At 42.9% G+C, this 22,344-nt stretch overlaps 1 protein-coding gene across 6 annotated transcripts in view; it reads right to left on the bottom strand.

The window, feature by feature from the left end:
- LOC109433485 (cytochrome b5 reductase 4) overlaps window positions 1-22,344 on the bottom strand; it is a 364,704-nt gene that overhangs the window by 10,706 nt on the left and 331,654 nt on the right. The window lies entirely within an intron of this gene.

Raw genomic sequence — 22,344 nt, 5'->3', positions numbered from 1 at the left:
GGAATTTCCGGAGGAATTCCTGGAGGAATTTCCGGAGGAATTCCTGGAGGAATTTCCGGAGGAATTCCTGGAGGAATTTCCGGAGGAATTCCTGGAGGAATTTCCGGAGGAATTCCTGGAGGAATTTCCGGAGGAATTCCTGGAGGAATTTCCGGAGGAATTCCTGGAGGAATTTCCGGAGGAATTCCTGGAGGAATTTCCGGAGGAATTCCTGGAGGAATTTCCGGAGGAATTCCTGGAGGAATTTCCGGAGGAATTCCTGGAGGAATTTCCGGAGGAATTCCTGGAGGAATTTCCGGAGGAATTCCTGGAGGAATTTCCGGAGGAATTCCTGGAGGAATTTCCGGAGGAATTCCTGGAGGAATTTCCGGAGGAATTCCTGGAGGAATTTCCGGAGGAATTCCTGGAGGAATTTCCGGAGGAATTCCTGGAGGAATTTCCGGAGGAATTCCTGGAGGAATTTCCGGAGGAATTCCTGGAGGAATTTCCGGAGGAATTCCTGGAGGAATTTCCGGAGGAATTCCTGGAGGAATTTCCGGAGGAATTCCTGGAGGAATTTCCGGAGGAATTCCTGGAGGAATTTCCGGAGGAATTCCTGGAGGAATTTCCGGAGGAATTCCTGGAGGAATTTCCGGAGGAATTCCTGGAGGAATTTCCGGAGGAATTCCTGGAGGAATTTCCGGAGGAATTCCTGGAGGAATTTCCGGAGGAATTCCTGGAGGAATTTCCGGAGGAATTCCTGGAGGAATTTCCGGAGGAATTCCTGGAGGAATTTCCGGAGGAATTCCTGGAGGAATTTCCGGAGGAATTCCTGGAGGAATTTCCGGAGGAATTCCTGGAGGAATTTCCGGAGGAATTCCTGGAGGAATTTCCGGAGGAATTCCTGGAGGAATTTCCGGAGGAATTCCTGGAGGAATTTCCGGAGGAATTCCTGGAGGAATTTCCGGAGGAATTCCTGGAGGAATTTCCGGAGGAATTCCTGGAGGAATTTCCGGAGGAATTCCGGAGGAATTCCTGGAGGAATTTCCGGAGGAATTCCTGGAGGAATTTCCGGAGGAATTCCTGGAGGAATTTCCGGAGGAATTCCTGGAGGAATTTCCGGAGGAATTCCTGCAGGAATTTCCGGAGGAATTCCTGGAGGAATTTCCGGAGGAATTCCTGGAGGAATTTCCGGAGGAATTCCTGGAGGAATTTCCGGAGGAATTCCTGGAGGAATTTCCGGAGGAATTCCTGGAGGAATTTCCGGAGGAATTCCTGGAGGAATTTCCGGAGGAATTCCTGGAGGAATTTCCGGAGGAATTCCCGGAGGAATTCCCGGAGGAATTCCCGGAGGAATTCCCGGAGGAATTCCCGGAGGAATTCCCGGAGGAATTCCCGGAGGAATTCCCGGAGGAATTCCCGGAGGAATTCCCGGAGGAATTCCCGGAGGAATTCCCGGAGGAATTCCCGGAGGAATTCCCGGAGGAATTCCCGGAGGAATTCCCGGAGGAATTCCCGGAGGAATTCCCGGAGGAATTCCCGGAGGAATTCCCGGAGGAATTCCCGGAGGAATTCCCGGAGGAATTCCCGGAGGAATTCCCGGAGGAATTCCCGGAGGAATTCCCGGAGGAATTCCCGGAGGAATTCCCGGAGGAATTCCCGGAGGAATTCCCGGAGGAATTCCCGGAGGAATTCCCGGAGGAATTCCCGGAGGAATTCCCGGAGGAATTCCCGGAGGAATTCCCGGAGGAATTCCCGGAGGAATTCCCGGAGGAATTCCCGGAGGAATTCCCGGAGGAATTCCCGGAGGAATTCCCGGAGGAATTCCCGGAGGAATTCCCGGAGGAATTCCCGGAGGAATTCCCGGAGGAATTCCCGGAGGAATTCCCGGAGGAATTCCCGGAGGAATTCCCGGAGGAATTCCCGGAGGAATTCCCGGAGGAATTCCCGGAGGAATTCCCGGAGGAATTCCCGGAGGAATTCCTGGAGGAATTTCCGGAGGAATTCCTGGAGGAATTTCTGGAGGAATTCCTGGAGGAATTTCCGGAGGAATTCCTGGAGGAATTTCCGGAGGAATTCCTGGAGGAATTTCCGGAGGAATTCCTGGAGGAATTTCCGGAGGAATTCCTGGAGGAATTTCCGGAGGAATTCCTGGAGGAATTTCCGGAGGAATTCCTGGAGGAATTTCCGGAGGAATTCCTGGAGGAATTTCCGGAGGAATTCCTGGAGGAATTTCCGGAGGAATTCCTGGAGGAATTTCCGGAGGAATTCCTGGAGGAATTTCCGGAGGAATTCCTGGAGGAATTTCCGGAGGAATTCCTGGAGGAATTTCCGGAGGAATTCCTGGAGGAATTTCCGGAGGAATTCCTGGAGGAATTTCCGGAGGAATTCCTGGAGGAATTTCCGGAGGAATTCCTGGAGGAATTTCCGGAGGAATTCCTGGAGGAATTTCCGGAGGAATTCCTGGAGGAATTTCCGGAGGAATTCCTGGAGGAATTTCCGGAGGAATTCCTGGAGGAATTTCCGGAGGAATTCCTGGAGGAATTTCCGGAGGAATTCCTGGAGGAATTTCCGGAGGAATTCCTGGAGGAATTTCCGGAGGAATTCCTGGAGGAATTTCCGGAGGAATTCCTGGAGGAATTTCCGGAGGAATTCCTGGAGGAATTTCCGGAGGAATTCCTGGAGGAATTTCCGGAGGAATTCCTGGAGGAATTTCCGGAGGAATTCCTGGAGGAATTTCCGGAGGAATTCCTGGAGGAATTTCCGGAGGAATTCCTGGAGGAATTTCCGGAGGAATTCCTGGAGGAATTTCCGGAGGAATTCCTGGAGGAATTTCCGGAGGAATTCCTGGAGGAATTTCCGGAGGAATTCCTGGAGGAATTTCCGGAGGAATTCCTGGAGGAATTTCCGGAGGAATTCCTGGAGGAATTTCCGGAGGAATTCCTGGAGGAATTTCCGGAGGAATTCCTGGAGGAATTTCCGGAGGAATTCCTGGAGGAATTTCCGGAGGAATTCCTGGAGGAATTTCCGGAGGAATTCCTGGAGGAATTTCCGGAGGAATTCCTGGAGGAATTTCCGGAGGAATTCCTGGAGGAATTTCCGGAGGAATTCCTGGAGGAATTTCCGGAGGAATTCCTGGAGGAATTTCCGGAGGAATTCCGGAGGAATTCCTGGAGGAATTTCCGGAGGAATTCCTGGAGGAATTTCCGGAGGAATTCCTGGAGGAATTTCCGGAGGAATTCCTGGAGGAATTTCCGGAGGAATTCCTGCAGGAATTTCCGGAGGAATTCCTGGAGGAATTTCCGGAGGAATTCCTGGAGGAATTTCCGGAGGAATTCCTGGAGGAATTTCCGGAGGAATTCCTGGAGGAATTTCCGGAGGAATTCCTGGAGGAATTTCCGGAGGAATTCCTGGAGGAATTTCCGGAGGAATTCCTGGAGGAATTTCCGGAGGAATTCCTGGAGGAATTTCCGGAGGAATTCCTGGAGGAATTTCCGGAGGAATTCCTGGAGGAATTTCCGGAGGAATTCCTGGAGGAATTTCCGGAGGAATTCCTGGAGGAATTTCCGGAGGAATTCCTGGAGGAATTTCCGGAGGAATTCCTGGAGGAATTTCCGGAGGAATTCCTGGAGGAATTTCCGGAGGAATGCCTGGAGGAATTTCCGGAGGAATTCCTGGAGGAATTTCCGGAGGAATTCCTGGAGGAATTTCCGGAGGAATTCCTGGAGGAATTTCCGGAGGAATTCCTGGAGGAATTTCCGGAGGAATTCCTGGAGGAATTTCCGGAGGAATTCCTGGAGGAATTTCCGGAGGAATTCCTGGAGGAATTTCCGGAGGAATTCCTGGAGGAATTTCCGGAGGAATTCCTGGAGGAATTTCCGGAGGAATTCCTGGAGGAATTTCCGGAGGAATTCCTGGAGGAATTTCCGGAGGAATTCCTGGAGAAATTTCCAGAGGAACTCCAGGAGGAATTTCCGGAGGAACTCCTGCAGGAATTTCCGGAGGAATTCCAGGAGGATTTCCTAGAGAAATTTCCGGAGGAATTCCTGGAAGAACTTCCGTAGGAATTGCTGGAAGAATTTCCGTAGGAATTCCTGGTGGAATTCCTGGAGGAATTTCCGGAGGAATTCCTGGAGGAATTTCCGGAGGAATTCCTGGAGGAATTTCCGGAGGAATTCCTGGAGGAATTTCCGGAGGAATTCCTGGAGGAATTTCCGGAGGAATTCCTGGAGGAATTTCCGGAGGAATTCCTGGAGGAATTTCCGGAGGAATTCCTGGAGGAATTTCCGGAGGAATTCCTGGAGGAATTTCCGGAGGAATTCCTGGAGGAATTTCCGGAGGAATTCCTGGAGGAATTTCCGGAGGAATTCCTGGAGGAATTTCCGGAGGAATTCCTGGAGGAATTTCCGGAGGAATTCCTGGAGGAATTTCCGGAGGAATTCCTGGAGGAATTTCCGGAGGAATTCCTGGAGGAATTTCCGGAGGAATTCCTGGAGGAATTTCCGGAGGAATTCCTGGAGGAATTTCCGGAGGAATTCCTGGAGGAATTTCCGGAGGAATTCCTGGAGGAATTTCCGGAGGAATTCCTGGAGGAATTTCCGGAGGAATTCCTGGAGGAATTTCCGGAGGAATTCCTGGAGGAATTTCCGGAGGAATTCCTGGAGGAATTTCCGGAGGAATTCCTGGAGGAATTTCCGGAGGAATTCCTGGAGGAATTTCCGGAGGAATTCCTGGAGGAATTTCCGGAGGAATTCCTGGAGGAATTTCCGGAGGAATTCCTGGAGGAATTTCCGGAGGAATTCCTGGAGGAATTTCCGGAGGAATTCCTGGAGGAATTTCCGGAGGAATTCCTGGAGGAATTTCCGGAGGAATTCCTGGAGGAATTTCCGGAGGAATTCCTGGAGGAATTTCCGGAGGAATTCCTGGAGGAATTTCCGGAGGAATTCCTGGAGGAATTTCCGGAGGAATTCCTGGAGGAATTTCCGGAGGAATTCCTGGAGGAATTTCCGGAGGAATTCCTGGAGGAATTTCCGGAGGAATTCCTGGAGGAATTTCCGGAGGAATTCCTGGAGGAATTTCCGGAGGAATTCCTGGAGGAATTTCCGGAAGAATTCCTGGAGTAATTTCCGGAGGAATTCCTTTGGAATTCCCGGAGGAATTTCCGGAGGAATTCCTGGAGGAATTTCCGGAGGAATTCCAGGAGGAATTCCTGGAGGAATTTCCGGAGGAATTCCTGGAGGAATTTCCGGAGGAATTCCTGGAGGAATTTCCGGAGGAATTCCTGGAGGAATTTCCGGAGGAATTCCTGGAGGAATTTCCGGAGGAATTCCTGGAGGAATTTCCGGAGGAATTCCTGGAGGAATTTCCGGAGGAATTCCTGGAGGAATTTCCGGAGGAATTCCTGGAGGAATTTCCGGAGGAATTCCTGGAGGAATTTCCGGAGGAATTCCTGGAGGAATTTCCGGAGGAATTCCTGGAGGAATTTCCGGAGGAATTCCTGGAGGAATTTCCGGAGGAATTCCTGGAGGAATTTCCGGAGGAATTCCTGGAGGAATTTCCGGAGGAATTCCTGGAGGAATTTCCGGAGGAATTCCTGGAGGAATTTCCGGAGGAATTCCTGGAGGAATTTCCGGAGGAATTCCTGGAGGAATTTCCGGAGGAATTCCTGGAGGAATTTCCGGAGGAATTCCTGGAGGAATTTCCGGAGGAATTCCTGGAGGAATTTCCGGAGGAATTCCTGGAGGAATTTCCGGAGGAATTCCTGGAGGAATTTCCGGAGGAATTCCTGGAGGAATTTCCGGAGGAATTCCTGGAGGAATTTCCGGAGGAATTCCTGGAGGAATTTCCGGAGGAATTCCTGGAGGAATTTCCGGAGGAATTCCTGGAGGAATTTCCGGAGGAATTCCTGGAGGAATTTCCGGAGGAATTCCTGGAGGAATTTCCGGAGGAATTCCTGGAGAAATTTCCAGAGGAACTCCAGGAGGAATTTCCGGAGGAACTCCTGCAGGAATTTCCGGAGGAATTCCAGGAGGATTTCCTAGAGAAATTTCCGGAGGAATTCCTGGAAGAACTTCCGTAGGAATTGCTGGAAGAATTTCCGTAGGAATTCCTGGTGGAATTCCTGGAGGAATTTCCGGAGGAATTCCTAGAAGAATTTTCAGAGGAATTTCTGTAGGAACTTCCGTAGGAATTCCTGGTGTTTATCTTCGAAAAATTGACCCCGGAACCACCGGGACCGATTCCCGGGAAATCTAAATACCGGTTCTACAATGGCCAATATTATTTCAGATAACGCAATATTAGCCCAGAACGATGTATTTTGAAAATCACGATGTTTGAGATGCCCCATGACGGTATTGAACCATTTTCAAAACTTGGCCCCGGAACTGGATTCCGGAAAATCCGTATACCGATTCCATAATGGCCAAATGTATCCTAAGTGGCCAACCATTATGATAAAGTGCCATAATTTTCAAAATCATGAAGTTTGATATGTCGCATGATGGTGTTTGTTTATTTTCGAAAATTGGACCCCGGAACCACCGGAACCGATTCCCGGGAAATCCGAATACCGGTTCCAAAATGGCCAACAGTATTTCAGACAACGCCAAAACAGCACAGAATGATGCATCTTGAAAAATCATGAAGTTTGAGGTGTCGCATTATGGGATTGAATCATATTCAAAAATTGACCCCGGAACCGGTTCCCCGGAACATCCGTAAAACTGGTTCCAAGGCACGTAGTGACCGGGATGGACTTCTAGACAATTTCAGGCCAAACATGTCTAAAGGTCCTATCTGCAGAAGAGAGGCTCTCTTTGATTTCCCTCTCTTTCGGTTATATCTCAGCTGTTTATTTGTTTTATGATTGTCTCCTTGCATTGAACGATGACCAAAACCAATGTGATATAAAGGAGGTGTGGAGGAACTGGTCGTTCACTTGTGTTAGTAAGAATAGAAAAGTAAACAACTTTTGAGGGGAAGGGAGGTGACGTCATACAAGTTCAATAACAAACGGCAGCTTTGCATGTTCCAACATACAGCGTTTAGTGGGATCAAGAAGTACAAACTTGTGAGAGCAAAACAAAATCTATAAGATCTTAAGATTACACAATTCAATCTGAAGTCCCCCCTAAGAGCATTTTATATACTGAAATACGTTGGGAAAGTGCCAGAAAAGTTGCCAAATGAATGCTCAGAAAGAACTTTAAAGGCAGCTCAAATACATTTTTAGTGGGAAATCTGGAGTCAAGTAGTTTTACAAAAGTAGCTGAATGGTTTCTGAACAAATTACAGCATAATCTTCAGAGCCATTTCTAGAAAATTATGAGGTAAAATTGCCTCGTGTAGTGAAAAAACCTCGATGAATCTTTTTTTAGCATACCGGAGAAGGTATTTCTGCCTATCAAACGACGACCATCAGTGTTTCGTTGAATCTTCTCACAATGCTACCGTAAAAATATGAAAGTTTCAGCTCCCATTGCTTGTCAATTCGTAATCGTTTTTCACTACCAGCATTTTGTAATCCTAAAATGAAATAAAATGATATAAAATAAGGAATCCCTACGACTTTTCCTATCTAATCTAATCTAATCTAATCTAATCTAATCTCACACTAACGCAGCCATTACTTGAATGCATCCTGGAAAATGAAGACTTTTCAAGTCTATCATTTTTCTTGTCTAACGGCCAGGCCAACTGCGCAGCATGTACCGCAGAGAAGAATTCAAGGGATAGAAAGATTTCAACATAGCCAATATTTGAAAACATTCTACACCTTGAAATCGAGGGGAAAGATGGAAGCGTGGACCTCCCGTACCAAACGCTTCCAGATAACGATATAGATATTTAAACATGTTCGCATGTATTAATATGGTGATGTACCTATACGGTGATTTGATAAAAAAATATTGATTAGTGCGCCAGGAATGGTGGTAAGATTCTTCACTGAAAAGAGAATAAATAATTATGTTATATATACTGAATAAGGCATAAGTGATATGCTCGTTACAGTTACTATTTTTTTAACGTGGTATTATTATACAATAAAATTACCTGAATCCTCCTGAAGCAAAAAGATTTATTAAGTAGCAATTAAAAACAAAACATAAATTAAAACATAACCATTACAAAAATACACCAAATTTTAATCTGGTATGCTACCACTTAAGGCAAAAAAAATAGCAAGATTAAAATTTGATGCAATGTGGTAGATCTTACACCGTAACGCACCGTTCTAAGGTGATCTACCCACGTTACGGGAAGAATCCCTACGACTTTTCCTATCGGTGAAAAACTTGGTCTGTGTTTGTGTTTGATCAACAACATGTAAATCACCCGTAGTAACCGTAGAAAGTAGGGGAAGCAAAAATCTGGGCGGGCTTTGAAAAACGACAACAACTGACTGTATGACGTCACGCGTTGTCAAGATGCTACAGGTTGCTATGTAGAATCAAACATAGCGCACTAACACTAGCATACTGCTGTGTATTATACAAAATGATAACCTCACCTCCATTTACAGCACATTGGACCAAAACAATCGTCTTTTGATTTGTACTGTAAAAAATAGTTGAAAAGTGTACCATTACATTGCAATAATTGAAAGAGAAAGTGAACAAAGAGAGCCTCTCTAATGCAGATAGGACCTATTTAAATGTTTGGCCTGATTTTTTCTATCATTCTAGTGCACTTAGGTCTGAAAACTGAACGGCTCTCATATCGAAAATTTACTTTTTCCAAAATGGCCAAATTGAATGACCCATTTTGATTCCGGAATCACTCCGGAACCAGGTGGCCATTCCAACAATCCCTAGCAAATCCTTAAAATAGAAGGATATCCGCTTATTGTGTTAAAATTTGGTCTAAAAATATTGAAAAACAAAAAAGTTATAACGAAAAGAGAATTTTTTTCGCACTCTCGTTAGGGGGGGGTTTGTAACGGAAGGGTTAATAGGGATTCCCATACTGCCGTAATTCTGCAAAGTGACATAAGCGACATTGCTAGTTTTGGACCATTTTTTGGTTATTGTGCACAAAACTCTTGGTTATCCTCTAAGTTTCTTTTCATAGATGATAGATTACGAGTAGATCTTGCATTATTATACAGCAGGCATTCCACAGAATTATTTTACACTAGATGTTATGTATAATATACCAAACAATATTGAAATTTTAAATGGCGCTTACGACACTTTGCAGAATTACGGCAGCATAGAACATGCGACAAATATGCTGCACACGGCAGTACATGTCCCTCGAGCACCGAAAAAGTATTATGGGCGGATGCTATCTCACTGGCCTTCGACCAATATTCTAGTGAAAAAAAATCAAGAAAATTGGAGCATCATATTTAAAAGAACGTCAATGGGTCCCAGAATGTTACAGAGGCGCTTCAGGGGCGTAACATGGGGTTCAAGGGGATTTTAGGAAACTTTCGGAGGCATTTCAAGAAGCTGCGGAGGATTTTCGGTGGGTTCACGAGATATTACCGAGGCATTACATAGGGTATTGGTTCCTTTCTTAAGCATGTGGCTCCCATTTTCATCCTACGAAAAACAAAGGATTGAAGCGCTGTTTGTTTTGTTTCTTATTTTTGTATTTTTTGTTAGAAGTGAGCACCCATGAAAACAAAAAGAACGGAATCAATCGGTGCCGTAATCGCTTGTTTTCGAATAGGATGAATATGGGAGCGTGAGATTAATGATGGAACACATACCCTAGGCGTTTTCGGTGGTTTCGGAAAGTTTTAAGTGCGTTACATGGGGTCTAAGGGAGTTTCAGGGGGATTTTGGAGGCATTTTAAGAAGCTTCGGAGGTTCTTCAGCGGGTTTCAGAGGCGTTACATAGGCATTTTCAGGAATTTTGGAGAGTTACTGTGTACCTGTAAAGACCCTCCGTAACCCTCCGAAAACGACCCCAAAGCCATCTGTAGTGCTTCTTAAACTTGATGAAAATCGTCCGGAACTCTCTAAAATCTCATCCCCCCCCCCCATGTAACGCACTTGAAACCCTCCGAAACCCCCTTTAACCTTCTTCGGGCATTAGAAAAAAGTTACGAATAATGCATTGGGGTCATTATGACCCAGAAAATCAAACTCTTATAGAATGATGATTTTTTCGCCAATTCAAATGACCAAAGTCTTATTTGGTAGATAATTTCGTCAAGAATGTGTTGATATGTTGAAATAGTGGTTCCAGGAACATTGGCCACCGGGAATCTGCTACACAGGGCACCATGTCGGACATGTGGGATACCACTACATTTTGCCAGTAGTTGTGGAATATCTCGCGTTCTGGACCACTTAGAAGGATGCTGTCTTCGGCAAAGTTGCTCAGTAGACTAAGAGCTTTCACATAGGAAACAATTTAGTTCGAGAATTACTCACTGCGTGGCGCTAGTATTCCTATGAGCTTCCAGTTCAATCTGAACGTAGTATATCTCGCGTTCTGGACCACCTAGAAGGATACTGTCTTCGGCAAATTTGCTCAGTAGTCTAGGAGCTTTCAAATAGGAAACAATTTAGTTCGAGAATCACTCACTGCGTGGCGCTAGTGTTCCTATGAGCTTCCAGTTCAGTCTGAACGTCGTATATCTCGCGTTCTGGACCACCTAGAAGGATACTATCTTCGGCAAAGTTGCTCAGAAGACTAAGAGCTTTCACATAGAAAACAATTTAGTTCGAGAATCACTCACTGCGTGGCGCTAGTGTTCTTATGAGCTTCCAGTTCAGTCTGAACGTCGTATATCTCGCGTTCTGGACCACCTAGAAGGATACTATCTTCGGCAAAGTTGCTCAGAAGACTAAGAGCTTTCACATAGAAAACAATTTAGTTCGAAAATCACTCACTGCGTGGCACTAGTGTTCTTAGGAGCTTCAAGTTCAATCTGAACGTCGTATATTTCGTGTTCTGGACCACCTAGAAGGATACTGTCTTCGGCAAAGTTGCTCAGAAGACTAAGGGCTTTCACATAGGAAACAATTTAGTTCGAGAATCACTCACTGCGTGGCGCTAGTGTTCCTATGAACTTCCAGTTCAGTCTGATCGTCGTATATCTCGCGTTCTGGACCACCTAGAAGGATACTATCTTCGGAAAAGTTGCTCAGAAGACTAAGAGCTTTCACATAGAAAACAATTTAGTTCGAGAATCACTCACTGCGTGGCGCTAGTGTTCTTAGGAGCTTCAAGTTCAGTCTGAACGTCGTATATCTCGTGTTCTGGACCTTCAAGAAGGATACTGTCTTCGGCAAAGTTGCTCAGAAGACTAAGAGCTTTCACATAGGAAACAATTTAGTTCGAGAATCACTCACTGCGTGGCGTTAGTGTTCTTAGGAGTTTCCAGTTCAGTCTGAACATCGTATATCTCGTGTTCTGGACCACCTAGAAGGATACTGTCTTCAGCAAAGTTGCTCAGAAGACCAAGAGCTTTCACATAGAAAATAGTTTAGTTCGAAAATCCCTCACTGCGTGGCACTAGTGTTCTTAGGAGCTTCCAGTTCAATTTGAACGTCGTATATCTCGTGTTCTGGACCACCTAGAAGGATACTGTCTTTGGCAAAGTTGCTCAGAAGACAAAGCGCTTTCACATAGAAAACAATTTACTTCAAGAATCACTCACTGTGTGGCGCTTGTGTTCTTAGTAGCATCCAGTTCAGTGTGAACGTCGTATATCTCGTGTTAAGGACCACTTAGAAGGATACTGTCTTCTGCAAAGTTACTAAGTAGACTATTAGCTTCCACATAGGAAACAATTTAGTTCGAGAATTACTCACTGCGTGGCGCTAGTGTTCTTAGGAGCTTCCAGTTCAGTCTGAACGTCGTATATCTCGTGTTCTGGACCACCTAGAAGGATACTATCTTGCGGAAAGTTACTCAGCAGACTGAGAGCTGTCAAATAGAATACAATTTAGTTCGAGAATCACTCACTGCGTGGCGCTAGTGCTCTTAGGAGCTTCAAGTTTAGTCTGAACGTCGTATATCTTGGGAAAAGTTACTAAGAAGACTGAGAGCTTTCACATAGAATACAAATTAGTTCGAGAATCACTCGCTATGTGGCGCTAGTGCTTTTGGGAGATTCCAGTTCAGTCTGAACGTCGTATATCTCGCGATCTGAACCACTTAGAAGGGAATACTGTCTTGGGAAAAATTGATCAGAAGACTAAGAGCTTCCACATAGAAAACAATTTAGTTCAAAAATCACTCACTATGTGGCGCTACTAGTCTGTAGCGTCGTGAATCTCGCGTTTTGGACCACTTAGAAGGATACGGCATGGTTGCACATAAGATTAAAGGCTTTCACATAGAGAATAGTTTTGTTCAAAAATTACTCACTACCTTCGTGACATAGTACTTTTGGAAGCTTTTAGTTTGCTCTAAACGTTCTAAGCCACCTAGGTGGATACTGTCTTCGGCAAAGTTACTCAGAACACTGAAAGCTTTCACATGGAAAACAAACTGGATTTCCTGACTTCACCCACTTAGAAGGATACTGTCTTTGACAAAGTTGCTTTTTCACATAGGGCACAATTTAGTTCAAGCTACTCACTATGTGATGCTAGTGTTCTTGGAGCATCCAGTTATGTCTAAACGTCGTATATCTCACAATCTGGACCACTTTGAAGGATAAGTTTTTGCTCATAAGACTAAAAACTTTCACATTGAAATCATTTTAGTTCGATATCCTCTCACTACGTGGAATTTTTTGGTTTAAGCTTAGTATATATCACGCTCTGGACCGCTTTGAAGGCAAAAATGCTCAGCAAAATAATAGGTTTCAAGATTCAATTTAGTTCGAGAATCACTCACTAAGTGATACTATTGTACTTGGGATCTACCAGTTCAGTCTAAACGTTGTAAATCTCGTATTTAGGACCACTCAGAGAAAACCTCACTTTAACTAAGTTACTCGGAAGAATTATAGTTTTCTAGTAGAAAGCAATTTAGTTTTACATTTATTCACTACTTGGCACTAGTGCTAATGAGCTTTGATTCAAGGTGTTGCATATATCACGATCTAGATCGCTAAACATGACAAGTGTTGTTGCAAAGGTGAATGTCCAGTTTGATCAAAATGTAATATTTCTCGCGTTCTGAACCACTTCGACACTCTCTTTGACAAAATTTCTCAGAAGACTTAGAGCTTTCATCTGAAAAACAATTCAACAATTTTCCCACTGTGTGGTCTTAGTAGTTTCCAATATAGTCTAGTCGTCATTTATCCCGCATTTTGGACCACTTGAAAGAATGCCGTTTCAGCAACGTTGCTGAGACGACTTTCGTCAAGAAAACAATTGAGTTCGAGATTCAATCACTATATTGGTTAAGTTCTGTAATAAGCTACGAATTTGGTCTAAGCGTCCTACATTTCACGTTCTGAACCATTTAAAAAAAATACAGGTTTCAGAAGATTTGCTCAGAAGAATAAAAGCTTTTTAATTTGTATAGGAGGTTTTCAAGAAATCTCTTTGGAGATTTGAGAAATTGTTTTTTTTTTTTATTTCTTTGGTAACACCTTCGGAAAGTTCTTCTAAATTTTATTGGTAATTTTTCTGAAAACCCTTTGATAATTTTTTGTATTTATTTGATTGCTTCGACAATCCCTTGAATAGTTCTCTCCGCAAATTCTTTGTTATTATTTTTGCATTCATTTTTCAATACATATTTTCTTTGAGTATTTGTTCTACAATTAAAATGAAAATGCATTGAAAAATTCCTTTGAAAATTTATTTGATAAATACTTTTAAAATTTCCTCCTGCAATTTCTTATTGATTCCTTTCTGCAGTTTCGTCGGCAAATTAATTGTGATATTACCTAGCAATTCCTTTGGTAATTTCTTCTTCAATTTCTTTAAAAATAACACAGTGAATTCCTTTGGAAATGATCATGAAATTACATCACGATTTTTTAGAAACTTCTTTTGCAATGCAACGGCAGAAAATCCCCAAATAACGAGATAAAAAAAACTTCCAAAGAAATTGATAAAGGAAATCCCGTAAGAGTTGCCTGATAACTTTGCACACCGTCTTCAGCCAAAGACCACAGACTGAATATAACTTACACTAGACAATGGATAACATGTAAAACTGTAAGACATCTAGTGGTTCAATGAAGAATTTTCCGTTTGGCGGAATTTTTCTCCCGACCGGAAGGGGAATCGAACCCACAATCCGTAGCTTACAATACGCCAAAAAGACTGGCGTTACTAACAGTACGATCACGAACCCCACAGTTATGCAGTATGTATTTTCATAAATAATAACTTCAAAAAATTTCCAATATTACTGCTGAGAAATTTTCAAAAGATTTATCGAACAAAAATACAAAGAATTGCCGAAATAGAAAACCTAAAAAAACTTATATGAAGTTTTGGATTAAATCCAATAAAAATTGCTGAAAGGATTTTCAAAGAATTTGCTGAAGAAATTCCGCCAAAGGAAACACGAAATGTTTTCACAGGGTTAATTTTAAGAAATTCACCAAACCGATTTGCAAAGGAAATACCGAATCAGTAAGAATTGGCAAATATGTTTCCAAAAGAATGTTGAAAATATTCTCAAAATAATAAGCAGAGGCTTTTCTAAACAAATTGTAAAAAAAAAAACAAAAAGAACTTTCAGACGGGATCCCCAAAGAAATTTCTGCAGAAGAAATTTCTTAAGAAGACCACAAAGTCATTGCCGAAGCATTTGTTGCATAAGTTCCTAAAAAAATCTTGAAAACTTTCACCAAAGAAATTGTGAGTTCAATTGTCGCTAAGACAGTTTCCAAAATAATTGACAAAAAATTTCCAAAAATAATTTAGCAGGCTACGAATGAGTGTAATCAGTTTTGTGCCTTTTAATTTCGCAATATTTTGTTTATCCTTTGACATCACTCATTCTTAGAGGGTATTCCACTTAGAGGGTTCGGAAAGTCGGTACAAGATCCTAATGTAGCAGGTTTAAAAATCCCAAACTAATTCCCGAAGGAACTTTCAAAGTGATTTTAGAACCTGCATAGATATCCAAAATTATACCTGAAAAAAAAAACCGAATGAACTACTTGACACCGAGATCAAACTGACAGCTCCAAAGAACACAACTACCACGTTGTGAGCGAATTTTGAAATAAACTTTCAATGTGAAACTTCTTTTCTTCTAGGAAGGTTTTACAAACATAGTAACATGGATATACATCGATTATATCAAGCATTCAGCTTCTAAGAACAATACACTCCAAATATGTTTCCTGAAATTTGCCGAGTTTGTGAAAATACAGCAAGGTTCGCTGATTTGTTCAGTCAAATCTACTGATCACCATCAACGTTTTGGGCTCAGCAAATTTTGCCGAAAGTTCAACAAAAAAAGCTTATTCGTTCAGCTCAGCAAAATTTGGCTGAAAGCGTCTTGGTGTGTAGCATTACATCATGAAAACTCTAAGTCTTTTGAGTAACTTTGCCGAAGGCAGTATCCTTCTAAGTGATCAAGAGCGCAATATATACGACGTTCAGACTGAACTAGAAGCTCCTAAGAACACCAGCTCCACGCAGTGAGTGATTTTCGAACTAAATTGTTTCCTATGTAAAAGCTTTTAGTCTTCTAAGCAACTTTGCCGAGGACAGTATCCTTCTAAGTGGTCCAGAACACGAGATATACGACGTTCAGACTGAACTGGAAACTCCTAAGAACACTAGCGTCACGCAGTGAGTGATTCTCGAACTAAATTGTTTTCTATATGAAAGCTCTTTATCTTCTGAGCAACTTTGCCGAAGACAGTATCCTTGTAAAAGGTCAAGAACACGAGATATACGAAGTTCAGATTGAACTGGAGGTCCCTAAGAACACTAGCGTCACGCAGTGAGTGATTTTCGAACTAAATTGTTTTCTATGTGAAAGCTCTTAGTCTTCTGAGCAACTTTGCCAAAGACAGTATCCTTCTAGGTGGTCCAGAACACGAGATATACGACGTTCAGATTGAACTAGAAGCTCCTAAGAACACTAGCGCCACGCAGTGAGTGATTTTCGCACTAAATTGTTTTCTATGTGAAAGCTTTTAGTCTGCTGAGCAACTTTGCCGAAGGCAGTATCCTTCTAGGTGGTCCAGAACACGAGATATACGACGTTCAGACTGAACTTGAAGTTCATAGGAACACTAGCGCCACGCAGTGAGTGATTCTCGAACTAAATTGTTTCCTATGTGAAAGCTTCTAGACTACTGAGCAAATTTGCCGAAGACAGTATCCTTCTAGGTGGTCCAGAACATGAGATATGCGACGTTCAGACTGAACTTGAAGCTCCTAAGAACACTAGCGCCACACAGTGAATGATTTTCGAACTAAATTGTGTTTTATGTGAAAGCTCTTAGTCTTCTGAGCAACTTTGCCGAAGATAGTATCCTTCTAGGTGGTCCAGAACGCGAGATATACTACGTTCAGATTGAACTGGAAGTGCATAGGAACACTAGCGCCACGCAGTGAGTGATTCTCGAACTAAATTGTTTCCTATGTGAAAGCTCCTAGACTACTGAGCAAATTTGCCGAAGACATTATCCTTCTAGGTGGTCCAGAACGCGAGATATACTACGTTCAGATTGAACTGGAAGCTCATAGGAATACTAGCGCCACGCAGTGAGTAATTCTCGAACTAAATTGTTTCCTATGTGAAAGCTCTTAGTCTACTGAGCAACTTTGCCGAAGACAGCATCCTTCTAAGTGGTCCAGAACGCAGGATATTCCACAACTACTGGCAAAATGTAGTGGTATCCCACATGTCCGACATGGTGCCCTGTGTAGCAGATTCCCCGGTGACCAATGTTCCCGGAACTACTATTTCAACATATCAACACATTCTTGACGAAATTATCTATCAAATAAGACTTTGGTCATTTGAATTGGCGAAAAAATCATCATTCTATAAGAGTTTGGTTTTCTGGGTCATAATGACCCCAATGCATTATTCGTAACTTTTTTGTGGCGCCATTTTGGTTTCACCTTAAGAAAAATTTTTTTTTTCAAAAGACTCGTTTCTGAAAAATATTAAAAGTCAAGAAGTTTCATTACGATAAGTTAACTAACAAAAGAGATATTAATGCTTGAAATCGCGTTTTGGGTCATAATGACCCTAATGCACGACGAAGGTTAACCCTCCGAAAAATCTTCTGATATACCTCAAAAATCTTCCCAATGCAACGCACCTGAAACCTTCCGAAACCCCGAGAACGCCTACGTAACGCCTCTGTAACTTGTTTGAAACCCACCGAAAATCCTAGCTTATTGAAATGCCTCCGAAACTCCGCGCACTCAGAAATCACCGAACACGCCTATGTAACGTCTCTGAACCAGGGCTGCTAATTTTCGACAGGCATTTATGATTGCAATATTTTGCTTTTTTTTTTCATTTTCTCCGTTTTGTTTTTCGAATAAGTGTAATCAGTTTCGTACCTTTTAATTCCGCCCTATTTTGCTTATCCTTTGACAAAGGATCTTTTACACTCATTTACATTACATTCAAAGAGGGTATTCTGCTAAGAGGGTTAAAAAAGTCGGTACAAGATCCGTTTTGTTTGCCTTTCATTGTTGTTTTCCAATCGGCAACATAGAAGCGAAATGAAAAAGGTACTCACACTGGCACGTAACGTGCTGAAAGCGAGAGACGACAGGGTAAAATGTTCATTCAATTTTCAGTAGTTGAGTATTTTTACCCGTGTTAGCATATAGGATACTCACTCTCACAAGCCACCGCTTGGAAATGAAACATGGTTGGGTCGCTCACGAATGGAGCTCTCGGACTTGATCAATTCTCACATCGAGGAAATGAAAACAACCGCCGTTACGGCTGAAAAACAGACACTGAGACTGATACTTAGCAGCCATGCTCTGAATCCACCGAAAATCCTCTAAAACTTCCTGAAAGCCCTCCGATTTTCTAAAACCCCATGTAACGCGCCTGAAACATCCTGGAATCCCCTGAAACCTCCTAAAACACCTCTGAAACCGCTGTGATGCGTCCTGTAACGGCCCTGAAACGCTCCTAGAAGCCACCTTCAGTGTATCTTTATTGTTCTCTATCTCCTGAAATGAGATGACTAACATCCTTCCTGAGGGTTGCAGATTATTATACCTACGCACACGAACTTAAAATTTCCGACCTTATTTCATCATTCGGGACAAGGAGGACTGCATACTGTTACAATCTACAATAAACGATTTGTTCGACTGCCAGGAAGGATAAAGAGCGGCAGTCACGAATCGAGTACTATTGTTGAGTATGCCTTATCTAAATGTGATGTTGAGCAAATCAATGTGACAGGTGATTCCAAAACGACTGTATCTGCACGGAGACAAATTTCGTTTGTTTGAAACAAAAGTATTCATGTTTGATCGGTAAACTGATAAAATGTTTAAAACTAAAATTTTAATTTTTTAAACTAACTCAATTACACATTCATCTCGACAATACCCATTGAGGAGCCCCCCGTTCCGCCGTCGAGAACGTAAACAAGTTCCAACTGCAACATCAAACAAGATTTGACCGAAAAGGCAAGGTTTACCGAAAGTCTCCATGAAATCCCGTTGTTTTTGGGAGCTTATGTTATCTAATAGATGTACACATGATGTTGGCATTGAAAGTACAACACGGGTTTTTCTAGCGAAGGAAGTGACTTTATAAGTTTAATGGGAAAACAAATATTTCCGTAGGGCCGGCCTGCCACAGAAAAACAAAAATATTTACCTTTATTTCTAACATAATCTGTCAGACGATGCATTTTTGTTTCAAACATGGATTGACTTTGCTTCAAATGCGACGTTCGATTTGATCTAAACAGTTTTATTTTTGTGGCCTGGACAAATTGACAATTTATTTGAATTTACCTCAAATATTTTTGATTTTAAAGTAGTTTTTTTCTGCGTGTGCGATGCACCTTGTTTTGTCAATGTTGGAAAAGTAAACTTCTCTGTGTGAACATGGGTGATACTCTATTTTTGGGAGAGAATGACGTCGGCCACGTCAAATTGCAGATCAATACGGAGAAGGAGGACGGAACTGATAATTACTTGTCTACGGAAGATCATAGAGTTCAACTGCGTCAACGCAAGTTCATGCGGATGACGGAGTGTTTCGAAAATGGCTGTTTGACAGAGGTTCGCGTTGGTGAGTGGATACCGTTTGCTAGTCGTATGAGAATAAACTAGTGTTCGGACAAAAATTCTATGCCAGGACCATACGGAACAACAGCGATAGCAGCTAGACTACTGGAGTTCTGGGAAAAACAAAATAAAAGTACATGTATTTTTCAAAAAGCTTTCCCAGGATCAGTCATGAGGAACATTGGATATGATCTTCACCAACAGCTCCGTTCTTTCTTTGTTGGCGCAACGACTTGACTGACTAAAAACAACCCTGCCGCATTTCTATAAATAGAATTATTCAGAACCAGAGCAGCAGCGGAATTGGAATTTATATCGTTTGCATGCGTGTGCCCAACGGATATTGGATGTGTACGTATTCCGGTCACCAATTGGTACGTATAACAAGCGGTATATAGGACGTAAAGCTTCTGCCAGAACTGCAATAAAACCGACGCGAGAAGCAAAGGGGGAACATTGCCACACACACGCCGCAGACACGTAGACAAACCCCAGCCAGCAGAGCCATAGCGGGCTCCCCAAAAAAGGCCGAATCGCAAAAACCTCCGGCACTTCGGGCAGCCAACCAACCAGTCAGCCGCTCGGCCAAAACAGGAGCACACGGCAGTCATTTTGCGGTAACTCCGGTCCGGGAAATTTATTCGAATTATTTCGACGGATGGACGGACGAAGCTTTGGGCTTGGCCGTGTAGTGTGCGGCTCGGGGTAGGTCGACTAACAAGCTGGGCTGCCGGTGGTGGTGTGTGCCCGAGAGATACGGGATTTGTCGGCCGGTCGTGCTGTGTGTGTTGTCCTTTGCGTTCGTTTGCATCGGATTTCACTTGTTTTGTTCTGTTATTGTTACTGTTCAACGCGTGCAATAGTCCCGACGCCTTTTAAGCGAGCTTTTTTTTTGGGGTTGATGTGCGAGCTTGCCGTTTCTACGGGCGTGTTGCTAGTGTGAATGGCTATTTTTTATGTATTCCCTCTTTTATTGACTGTTTATTTATTATGTATATGATGTGCGATATACGATTGCCGCATCTGGTGGAATGATTGAGGCTCCATATGAACAAACGATGTTTTTGCATTGGCCAGAAGGACGACATCATTTTCACAGTGGAATCTGTTAGTTTGCATTGCTTCATTAGAAGTTTCATGAGAAACAAAAATGTGTCGTAAAATTGCATAACATTTTGAATGTTCCAGTTCGTTTAAATTCCAACGTGTATTGCGATGCATGGAAAGTTTTTAACAGATCCGGGCAACTGGTTTGTTTTGTAGCTTGAGAGGACAATTGAAGCACGTGTTTGAGGCATGTATTCGACTAACGTGGACTATACAGTGTTTTGTAAGAATGCCAAACAGTAAATCAAAATAAATGATCATAATTTTTGTAAAATAATCGAACATTCTGACACCAACCTATTATTTCTAAACGTAAGTGATGAAAAACATCCCCATTAACACTATGTTTCGCCTTTTTCAATTTAAATTACCATTGTACGGCTATTATAAAGCATATCAGCACGTAAGGCGAAATAAGTGTTTTGAGGTTGCTAGAGTACTTAGGAATAAAAGAACTCGATGTCATGATACAGATACAGATCAGATCGATCAGAAACACTAATCCATTCCATTTTTCACTGTGCCAAAGTTGACAGAAAAGTATCCCACCAGCTTACGGTCGCTACTCGTGGTGAACTCATCCACGCCATAGTGGGAAATCTAAAAGCCCTAGATAGAGAACTCCATCCAATTTTGCGTTTATTTAATGACGATAATGATAATAACGATGATGGCGCCAGCCTGCAGTACCTTTACTATTTACAGTTTACATCATTCATATCGCAGCGGTGGACGCCTTGCTGCTCAGTCTCCGGAATCACTAGAGGTATCGGGCGTTCAACGTTAATGCTCAGCCCAAATGGAGCCTTTCTCAATGTCCCAGCAATGTTCCGTTGGTTTTGCGTGTTTATCTTTATTTAGTCGCCCAAATACGGCCTAAAATTAATAGATATTGCGATGGAAACGGAAGGTCCGGATGAATTGTGAGCAAAAGGAGCGGGTGGTTCATTAGCACTAAACGGCGGGAAACCATGGTTTTCTCGACGACCAGGGGTGGCTGCTGAAGGGGAGTGAAACGAAACAGCGTTATAATCAGCGCTATCATTATTTTAGTCGGGATATAGCAATCACAATCGCCGTCGTCGTGACAGTTAGGGATTCTCATTACTAGGCTACAGAATGCTCGGCGTTTGTTGGTGTTCTGCGCGGTATATGTAGTAGTAGCGAGCGAATAAATGTGCGCTGCAGAAGGATAAAAATTAAATAAACGCAATATCTGATTGACGATAAATAGCGCGACAGATAGGAGCAACTATCTAGGGAGGGAAACTTTGTGTAGGAGTGTGTCAGACAGGCGACAACCATCGCGACTACCACCACTAGCAGACACAAAAGTAATAATGATAATAAATTAATCATAATAAACAGTTGAGCTGACTGCCTGCCTGACTGGCTCTGTTGTTTCGCTGGATTCCGATCAATGGCGGTATCAGAAGGCGTTGGAATGGGGTTTTCTGACTGGATTCTCCCCAGAATCCTGACGGGATTCTCTTCAAAATCCAGACGGGATTCTCTTCAGAATCCTGACGGGATTCTCTTCAGAATCCTGAAGGAATTCTCTTCAGAATTCTGACGGGATTCTCTTCAGAATCCTGACAGGATTCTCTTCAGAATCCTGACAGGATTCTCTTCAGAATTCTGACAGGATTCTCTTCAGAATCCTGACAGGATTCTCTTCAGAATCCTGGCGGGATTCTCTTCAGAATCCTGGCGGGATTCTCTTCAGAATCCTGACGGGATTCTCTTCAGAATCCTGACGGGATTCTCTTCAGAATCCTGACGGGATTCTCTTCAGAATCCGGACGGGATTCTCTTCAGAATCCTGACGGGATTCTCTTCAGAATCCTGACGGGATTCTCTTCAGAATCCTGACGGGATTCTCTTCAGAATCCTGACGGGATTCTCTTCAGAATCCTGACGGGATTCTCTTCAGAATCCTGACGGGATTCTCTTCAGAATCCTGACGGGATTCTCTTCAGAATCCTGACGGGATTCTCTTCAGAATCCTGACGGGATTCTCTTCAGAATCCTGACGGGATTCTCTTCAGAATCCTGACGGGATTCTCTTCAGAATCCTGACGGGATTCTCTTCAGAATCCTGACGGGATTCTCTTCAGAATCCTGACGGGAT

Source organism: Aedes albopictus, chromosome 3 (genome assembly GCF_035046485.1).
Source record: "Aedes albopictus strain Foshan chromosome 3, AalbF5, whole genome shotgun sequence".
NCBI classification, from domain to species: Eukaryota; Metazoa; Arthropoda; class Insecta; order Diptera; family Culicidae; genus Aedes; species Aedes albopictus.
The sequence above is the reverse complement of the archived record's forward strand: the minus strand, read 5'-3'. Positions and strand labels throughout refer to the sequence as shown.